This window comes from Pteropus medius, unplaced genomic scaffold, assembly GCF_902729225.1.
Source record: "Pteropus medius unplaced genomic scaffold, Ma_sr-lr_union100, whole genome shotgun sequence".
Classification (NCBI taxonomy): Eukaryota; Metazoa; Chordata; class Mammalia; order Chiroptera; family Pteropodidae; genus Pteropus; species Pteropus medius.
The window spans coordinates 1-9,548 of NW_024346836.1; the positions used below are offsets into that span (position 1 = coordinate 1).

General features: G+C 46.4%; 1 long non-coding RNA gene and 1 pseudogene across 2 annotated transcripts; one reads left to right on the plus strand and one right to left on the minus strand.

Moving 5' to 3' along the window:
* Positions 1 to 5,873: 5,873 nt before the first annotated feature.
* On the minus strand, positions 5,874 to 8,763 carry LOC120614060 (uncharacterized). Of its 2 annotated transcripts, XR_005655847.1 has the most exons (3): positions 8,671 to 8,763; positions 8,261 to 8,380; positions 5,874 to 6,254 (listed from the first exon to the last, which is right to left on the minus strand). It is a non-coding gene; the product is annotated as an uncharacterized LOC120614060 (long non-coding RNA). The 2 variants fall into 2 exon arrangements; XR_005655846.1 differs by lacking the exon at positions 8,671 to 8,763 and having other exon boundaries at positions 8,261 to 8,460.
* A 6-nt stretch (positions 8,764 to 8,769) lies between these two features.
* LOC120614061 (uncharacterized) lies at positions 8,770 to 8,885 on the plus strand (annotated as a pseudogene).
* The last annotated feature ends 663 nt before the right edge of the window (positions 8,886 to 9,548 follow it).

Here is a 9,548-nt window from a genome sequence, read left to right on the forward strand (position 1 = left end):
GGAGCCAGTCGGCAGCCGCGGTGCCTTCACCCCGGGGCCGCAGGACTCTGGCCGCACCGCCACGACAGGAGAGCCGGGCCGAGCCGGGCCGAGCCGCGCACAGCACAGGACCGGAGAACCAGAGGACACAGGGGCGGCGGGCCGGGGCGTCCCGGCCATGCAATCGCAGACCGGGGCTCTCTTGGCCACCCTCCCCGAGAGGCCCTGGGCCTCACTCGGGCGATGAGAACGAATGGCCTTGGCTCGGCAGGTCTCAACACCGTGCTGGCCGCACCGGGGCCGGAGAATCAAGAAGAGGTCTGAACCCGCTGCCTCCAGCTCGCCACTCCCCTCACCTCCACTTCCATACATGGTCCCCAGGCCCCCATGCACCACATTTGGGTCGTCTGCAAAGAGCCAGGGGAGGCAGTGCCTACTGCCGAACCTGGCAGGCCTGTCCTCGCCAGACCCGACTGACCCCCATGGCCCTTCCGGAGGAGAACTTCTTTGAGGTGGCTCTCCGTGCTCCTCATTAGCTCTTACCCCTGCCGGGTCATGGCCAGACACCCAGAGGGAGCAGGAGTCTCAGGCTCCAGGCAGGTCCCTCGCTACCACCCTTTGATCCTGCTTGGCTCCTGGGGCGGTGCCCAGGCTGATCCCTCGCTCCTGCCCTTTCTTCTCCGCATTTCGTGAGCTCACCCCGACGTTCCCAGCCCGTTTTGCCATGAGGCTTGTTCACCAGTGAGGCAGAAGGGGCAGCGGCGTCTTGTGGCAGCGTGTAATGTGTGTGTGCTTTGTGTGTGTGGTGATGTGTGGCAGCCTTCGTCCTGTGTCGTGTCCGGCGATGTCGGTCATCAGAATCCGCGATCCCGTCCGCCCCGCCCGCCCGCCGCCGACCCGTCCGTCTCCCAGCGGCGAACGCCCCCTCATTCGTGAGCGACCTTCTAACCCAACCAGCGCGCACGCGGCAGCGGCCTGACCCGCGCCGAGGTCACCCTGGACCTCAGCCCGAGGTGGTTTCAGCCCGCCCCTCGGGCCAGGGCCGAAGAATACAAGAATACGGCATCCTCGGCCGCCCGGGCCGCCACGTCCCCGAGCAGACGTGCGGAAAACGGACCTCCGTCACCTCGCTCTTGACGAGGCCGACCCTCTCCAAGTGCGCATCCTAGCCCGGTGTGACCCGACCCGGTGGGATCCGGCGCCCAGTGGGCCTGGAGACCCCGTGTCCCTTGGGACAGGAAGGGCCCTGTGGGAGGGGCACCGCGGGGCCTGGGACCCTGCCTCTCTCTGGCGGGAACAGAAAGTAAGCCAAACACAAGGAACGCTGGGCCCGCAAGCCTCTTCCGTGGCGTGGCGTGGCGGGGCCCAGGCGCCAGAGATCCAGGACACTCCCCCACGGGGTCTGGAAAACGCTACCGCCCACAGGGCGGCCGGCTGCGGGCTCCGCGCGTGGCCCCGAGACCCCGGGGCAAGCCCCCTGGCCGACCCGGCTCGGGCACGGAGGGCAAGGGCCCGGGAGGCGGTGGGGACCAGAGGCCCGCCCCGGCGTGGGCGCTCCCGCTGGGCTCCGTGCTTGGAAACATGGCGGACGCCGAGGCCACGCCCCCACCGCGCCTGGGGAGCCCCGGGGCTCCTGGCCGGGCAAGTCGGGCCCCTTCCACCGCCCGTGCCGCCTCCGTGGCCACTCTGGAGGTGTGCTGGCGGCCGCCCGGGTCCGGGCCCCCGGCCGCGGCCCCTCTCGGTGCCCCAGTCCCACCCTGCCTGCCACCACAGTCCTTCCGCATGGCAGCCACACACACGTACACACACGGGCTGAAGGCCCGTGCGCAAAATGAATCCGCTTGATGGCACTGCGGCTCCAGAAATGCGGCCGCTCTGGAGAGCCCGGCCTCTCCCTCCGCCCTTTGTGGTTCGAAAAAGGCCCCAGGCGGGCCCCGCGAGCCCTTCCCGGCCTTCCCAGTCGCCTTGGCTGTCCTGGGCTGCTGGCCGAGCGGGAGCGGCGGTCTCTGCCTCTGCCCCTGCCTCTGCCTCTGCCTCTGCCTCTGCCTTCGGGCTCCTTGTCGGGAGTAGGGACGAGGCAGAGTGCCTAGAAAGACATCCGAAGCGGGACACGCGCCTGGGGGTCCCGGTGCGCGTCTCTCTGGGAGTTGAAGTCCACAGTCGCAAGGAACTGGGATCCTGTTATCTCTGCCCCCTGGCAGACGGATGGCCCCGGGGGTCTCCTCGGGGTAGAATCCCAGCTCACCCGGGCCATCGAGTCTGCTTCGAGGCTAGCGGTGGCACGGGGATCTGGACTTCGCGTCTCTTCCTCGCGTCCTGGCCCGTCTAATGCCGTCATCCGGCGCTCTTCGGGGCTCAGGCGCAGGCCCGAGAGGGAGTAGGCCCCTGAGGCGGCACCCGGGGGGGGGGGCCGGGGGCGGATGGAGGGGGCTGCTTCGGGTGCTACGCCGCCCCCAACCCCCGCCAGCCCCGGCGATGTGGGGGCAGGTGGATTGCCCCTGCTCCCCTCCAGGGGTCTCGGGCCCTTCCGCCCGCCCCAACACCCCGCCCGCCACCTTGAGTGCCCGGGTCTGGTCGTGGGCAGGTGGGGGGACGGCGGTCCGGATGGGGTCCACGGGACGGGAGAAGAGAGAGCCCCGTGGCGGCCTCCGCAGGGGCAGCAGACTTCGGCGACGGCCGTCTGTTCAGCAGGCCCCCTTGGGCGGAGCTCACCTTCGGGGTGTGTCTGTGTCCTACCCCCGCGCCCCGGCCCCCCGCCCGCCCTTTGCCTGTTATGCAGGCAGACGCTTGTGTCTGGTCGAGTTCTTTGAGGCCCCCACACCCTGGTCGGGTTTTAGGCTTCCTCCTTGCAAAGTCTTTCATTTTCATACAGCTAGGTTTCCTAACAGGATGCTACTTAGATGGGTCCTTGCAGGATCAAGCAGTGGTCTTTCTAATCACCCTTTTCTTGCTATATGGCCGTCGTCTTTAGACATCTCGTGTTTTGTTTCCTTTGCTTTTGTTCCGTCTGCTCGATAAAGTTCCTGGCAATCCTGTGTTATGTGTTTTTATTTGTGGACGACTTACACAGATACAGAGGTGAGGAATGGAGTCATCGGGCTGTTTATTTTTTTAATGACTTCCCTTTCCATTGGTTGCGATCCTTTTTTTTTTTTTTTGCCATGTTACTCTAAGGTTTTATGAATTTTGTCTCCCTAATAAATGTCATCTGAATTCTTTGGATCAAGAGAAGCCATTGGTGTTAGTGGGGGTTGGTCTCTTGTTGTTGTTCCTCTGTCCATGCACTAAATCTGCTTTTAGAGTGGTTTCTACCGATAGCCTTTGTTTTGGATTGCAAGAGAGTCTTGCAATTCAATTTCAAAGAAATATGTCCCTCATCCTTATGAGCCAATGGTTAGGGCTTGTGATGTCATTTGTGATTAAATCGGGTCAGTCAGAAATGGGAAAGACTGGGAATGAGTTTGGTGTTTCTTTCTGTTTTGATGGAAATATTTCAAGATTGATTCTGCCGATGGGTGCAAAACTCTATGGATATACTAAAATCCATTGAGGTTTTCGTTTTAAAGAAGTGAATGTATGCCGTATATTGCAATGAAAGCAGTACTCAGAGGGATGTATAATTGGGTAAACATGTGTTTTAAAATCGAAGAAAATTCTTAAATCAACCATTTATCCTGTCACTTAGTGGTCAGAAAAGTTTCACAAACTAATCCAAAGCCAGCGGAAAGGAAATACAAGATTAAGGAGAGGATCAATAAAATGCAGAATAGATGTAATAAGATTGATGAAAACCAATAGCTGGGTCTTTGAAAAGATTACTTAAATTAATATATCTTTAGGCGGACTGAATAGAGAAAAAGTAAATGACTTATGTTAAAAATGCCTATCTTACAGAAATTAAGAGCGTGATAAAATTGTATTATGAATATTAGTATGCAAAAAATAATAATTAGGTGAAATTACTGGAAACACATTAATGACCAAAACTGACTCAAAAGATGTAGACAATCTGAAAGCGTTAACAAGGAATTATTTTGTATAAGCAAAAAAATCATCCCATGAAATTCAAACCCTGGATAAGGTGTCTTCACTGGCAAATTTTACCAATCATATAAAGAGGAATTATCACCAATCTTCAAGTTTTACAAGAAGAAGGTCAGGAAATACATCTGCATTAGATAGAGTTCTCCAGAGAAAAGGAGCTGTATACTAAAGGAGAGAGATTTATTTTATGGAATGGGCTCATGTGATAATGGAGGCTGAGAAGTACAAAATCTGCACATCTATGAAAGTGTTTAGTTTGCAGGTGGAGTTCTAAGGCAGTGTGAAGGTAGAATTCCCTCTTCCTTTTGGGAACTTTTTTACCTCTTAAACCCTTCAATTGGTTAGATGAAATCCATCCATGCTATGGATGGTAATATGCTTTATTGAAATGTTCGTCTCAGCTTTTAAAAAATGCCTTCGCTTCAACATTTACACTGGTGTTGACCAAGTATTTAGGTGCTATGTCTTAATTTCATGTTTCAACTTGGATATCATAACATTCCATGTCTTTCTTTGAGATCAGCAATTCTTGATACCAAAGCCAGGCAAAAATAACACAAGAAAACTACCTACCAAGATACCTTCACTTCTATTTTTTCTTCTATGTATTTTCAGTTTGATGTAGTCCCATTCATTTATTTTAGCTTTTACTTCCCTTGCCTTGGAGGTCAAATTCATAAAATCCTCTTTAAGTCCAAGGCCCTAGAGTTTAGTTGCTGTGTTGTCTTTTATGCATTTTATTGTTTCAGGTCCTATATTCAGGTCCTTAATCCATTTTGAATTAATTTTGGTGTGTGGTGATAGACAACAGTCTAGTTTCATTCTTTTGCAGGTGGCTTTCTGATTTTCTCAGCTCCAAGATATGTACATATCTTCTCTATGTCCATAAAAATCCTCAACAAAATACTAGTAAACCTAATTTAAGCATGTTAAAAAATTATACAGCAGTAATGAGTAATATTGATGCTGGGAATGCAACGGTGGATCAACAAAAAGAAATTAACCAATGGAATACACACATAAATAGAATGAATTGACAAAATCTAATACCTTTTTATGTTAACACTCAATAAATTAGGAATAGAAAGGGACTTGACGTGATAAACGGCATAAGTGTAAACCAACAGCTAATGTAATACTCAATGTTGAAAGACTGAAATCTTTCCCATTAAAATCAGGAAGAAGAAAAAGATGTATGTTATTGTCACTTTAAGATTTTACTGAAAGTTCTAGCCATAGCATTTAGGCCGGAAAATGAAACCAAATGCATTCCAATGGGAAAAATCTTTTTGCATATGATATCATTCTAAAACAAAAATTCTAGAGCTAATAAATGAACCTGGCAAGGTGCAGAATATAAGAGTAACATGCAAACATCTGTTGTGTGGGTTATAAATGCAACTGCATGTATCTACTCATGGCAGAGGGGAGTTTATACACAGTCTAGGAGGAGAGGCCAATATGAATACAGAAGAGAGTTATGTGGCCATGATCCAAGGAATGTCAAAAGTATAGAAACCTGGAAAATGCAAGGAAGAGATTGTCCCCCAAGAGATTTCAGGGACTGTGGCTCTATTATCATCTTGATTGTTGACTTCTGCCCTCCAGACCTGAGAGAGAGAAGGTTTTCTTGTTCTATAAACCACCTGGTTGGTAGTAATTTGTTACGGCAGCCTTAGGGAACTACTACAGTTTCCTCTTTGCCTCCTTGTACATGAATTTCATATACTCTATGGAGTTTCCATTTATTGAGATACTGTACTGAAAGAGGAACAAGATGGTGAGCTCACAAAGGAAAGCAAGAGAACCAGCAGTCGTATTCTCTAACATTGTATCATTTTTCTACCCAGTTATGCAGTTACTTGCATATTAACAACAATCCGGGGCTAGAAGATTCCAAAACACTCTCGTCAAAATTTTGCCTTTGATCATTTGATTCTCTTCATGAAAAAGCAAGTCATTCAGTTCAAGAATCAATATGTGGAGTTTAGGTTTATACATTTATTACTGTTTTGTTTCCTAAATTAGTGCAGGCGGTGATCCTGCAGCAGGAGATCCCTGAACAAAGGTGATGGTGGTGGATTGATACGCCCTCTTGTAGGGGTAAAGGGGTTGGCGGAGGAGGAGTAATTCCTGCCGGTAGAGGTGGTGGTGCAGCTGGCCCTCCATCTGCCTGTGGATGTGGTGGAAAAGGTCCTGGGATTTATGTGCAACCTGCAAAGTCCATGCTCCTATAATATAAATAATCCAATGTTCAAATACTTTTAATAGAATATGTAGCATAGAATACATATTAATAGAATGGATGTTTATGGTTTTTCATAGATTATATACTGTTTAGTAATATATCAGCAATCAAGACCAGTACATGCAGAGAAGTTGCACAGATATTAATGAACATTTCAAACACTACACAACAGCTGCATCTGCTGACACTGATGCTTAGGAGAGTTGGCATCTTCATCAAAAGCCTTGTGAAATACTACAAAATAACAAAAACCTAGATTTCATGATAAATATGCTAAGAATTACTGTGACAGGTGCAAGCCATGTAGACTAGTCGGTTCAAATACAAATAATACAAGGTCATGGTTTGAGTTCTAAGGAGGCACAAAGAGTCTGCCTTACAACAGCAGTGCCTGAGCTGTTACCAAGTTATTATTATCAATTTGCATAGGAATAATGCTTATCAAAACTTTTTCCTCATAATAGCCCTGTAATGTTGTAGAGTAAGTAGCTTCGTCTCACTGCTAATAGAAGAGGAAACAAATTCCAAAAGTTTAAGTGACCAATCAAATGTCACATAGTTCATTTGAAGCATGATTAGGATTTGGATGCAGTTCTTCTCACACACAATTCAGTTCTCTTTCTGATGTATCAAACTAGCTCCTCATGAATATATGCCATCTGTCAGGAGCTGAGGACAGAACCTTGGGGAAAGCCCCATTGGAGGGGTGCAAAAGGAGAAAGAGCCTTGCTTAATTCTCAGAAATATGAAAATAGCAGGATAATTTTATTTATTTATTCATTCATTCATTCATTCATTCATTCATTCATTCATTTATGGGAGGCAACCCTTGGTTGACCTTACAGATTGCAAGGACCTTGTCAGCTTACAATCCCTTATTTTTATTTTTTATGCCTACAGCACCGGTCTTCCTAGGAGGTCTCCCATCCATATTCATTCATTTATGGGAGGCAACCCTTGGTTGACCTTACAGATTGCAAGGACCTTGTCAGCTTACAATCCCTTATTTTTATTTTTTATGCCTACAGCACCGGTCTTCCTAGGAGGTCTCCCATCCAAGGAAAAACCAGCCCCGAACCTATTTAGCTTCCGAGAGCAGATGGGATCAGGCTTGTTCAGGGTGGCATGGCCATAGACAGGATGATTTTAAAAAATGAAAGCTTTATTGAAAAGAAATCATCCAATATTATAGATACAGTGAAGCAGAATGAGGCTAAAGAAATGACCACTAGATTGGGTCATTTGGAGTTCACTGTTGAGTTTTGACATAACTTTTTAGTACAATAGTAGATACAGACCAATTTAAGAAACAAATATCTAATGAGCATCCACTATGTTAAGATGCAATTCACATTCTGTACATTCCTCAAGACAGTTTATGTTTGGAGGGAGAGTACTTAATCAGGCTCTTTGACAGAACTCCCATGAATCTTAAGCAGATGGTCTACAAAGAGAATGTAGGTGGGAATGTAAATTTTACAGGTTTTGAAATGATGGTAGGCAACATTGCAGAGGTCTACAAAAGAATTAATCACTACTTTCATCCTATTCCCTCAAGATGAATGCCTTGAGAGTACTTAATCACTCTTAAAGTTTAGATCCCCCCAATATAGATTTTAAGTGTATAAGAGGAACTTTATAGATAATGTAGGTAGATGTGTAAAGTTTTCTTTTTTGAAATGATGGTAGTTGTTTCAAAAAGTTGTAAAAAAAGCTTTTGAAATTATTAAAATTATTGAGGATTTTTATCATTAAAGGGAATACCGTAGACTCAATGTTTCAAATCATCATGAAAATTTGAACAGTTTTTATTCTACAACATTCAGGGCAATTGAAAAAAGTGATGAATTTTCCTCTCACATGAAAACGATGTTTGGAAAATTCCCCAAACTGAAATGTGTAATTGCCAGTAAATCTGCTTTTGGTCAAATTTCTTTCCATTTTACAAGATAATTTTCTACTGTTAAATTCACTGTGAAGTTTCATTACCTTGGTTTGATGTTTCTGGAATTCTTTTTCAAGGTCTTTGAATTTGTATTCCTGTTTTTGTAGCTCACCTCAAGCTTATGGTTGGTTTCTGAATTCTTCATTTTTCTGTAGTGGTCATCACTATAAATGTATAGATATGTATTAAATAAATGGAGCAATTTTTTGCCTGTTATAATCTCAGATACTCAGAAATTCAAAGAGTTCTTGATGATTTTCATGACAATTAAGCATCCACGTAGAGGTGAGGGGGCAGGGTAGGGCTAGTGGTAGTGGTAGAAAGATGAAATATGCCTCAGACCTAAGGGTTTTAAAAAACGCATTCTTACTTCTGGAAACTAAAATAAAATAAATGAGAGACCGAGTAGCTTTTCTTCATATATCATGGACACATTAATTGTTTTAAATCTTACAAGTATAATCAAGATGTGGTTTCATAATGTAGCGGTTAGCACATCTGCTTTACACGCAGAAGGTCCTGGGTTCACGCCCCAGTGGAGCCACGGTCCATGGTCTACGGCCATTCCACCCTGAACAAGTCCAATGTCTGATCTCAGAAGATAAGCAGGGTCGGGCCTGGTTAGTACTTGGATGGGAGACCACCTAGGAAGACCAGGTGCTGTAGGCATAAAAAATAATAAATAAATAAAAAAGAAGTATAATCAATTAGAAAATGAACCCCAATAATAAGCCATTAATGAGGATGTGGAGGAACGGAAATTTATTGCTGGTGGGAATGCAAAACGTTCTAGCCACTTAAGAAGGAAGTTTGGACCTGCATGTGAATGTTTATAGCAGCTTTACTCATAACTTCTAAAACTTGGAAGCAAACAAGATGCCCGTCAATAGGCGAATGAATTAAACTGTAGTATATCCAGAAAATGAAATAAAACAAATGAGCTATCATACAGCCTAAGGAATATAAACAATAATATTGTAATAACTATGTATGGTGCCAGGTGGGTACTAGACTTAGTAATTTGTCAACGATAATTTTTTTCAGAGAGAAGATGTTATCAAGAAAGAGCCAGAGAGAAGGTGGCAAGAATTAAGGAACAAAGCCTGGAATAGGATAGGAGTTAGGGACAGAGGGAAGAAAAAAATGGGAATTAAGAGAGAAAGGGAGAAGTTTGAAAGTACAGAGACAGAGACAGACAGAAAGAGAAGCATTAAAGAAAAGTGAGGAATAAAGCAAGAAGGAAGCGGATAATCCCAACTCTGGAACCAAGAAGCTTACCTGGGAATGAGATACGCTCACCCAACTGCCTTGGGAGCTGAGTCTGGGGCCCCC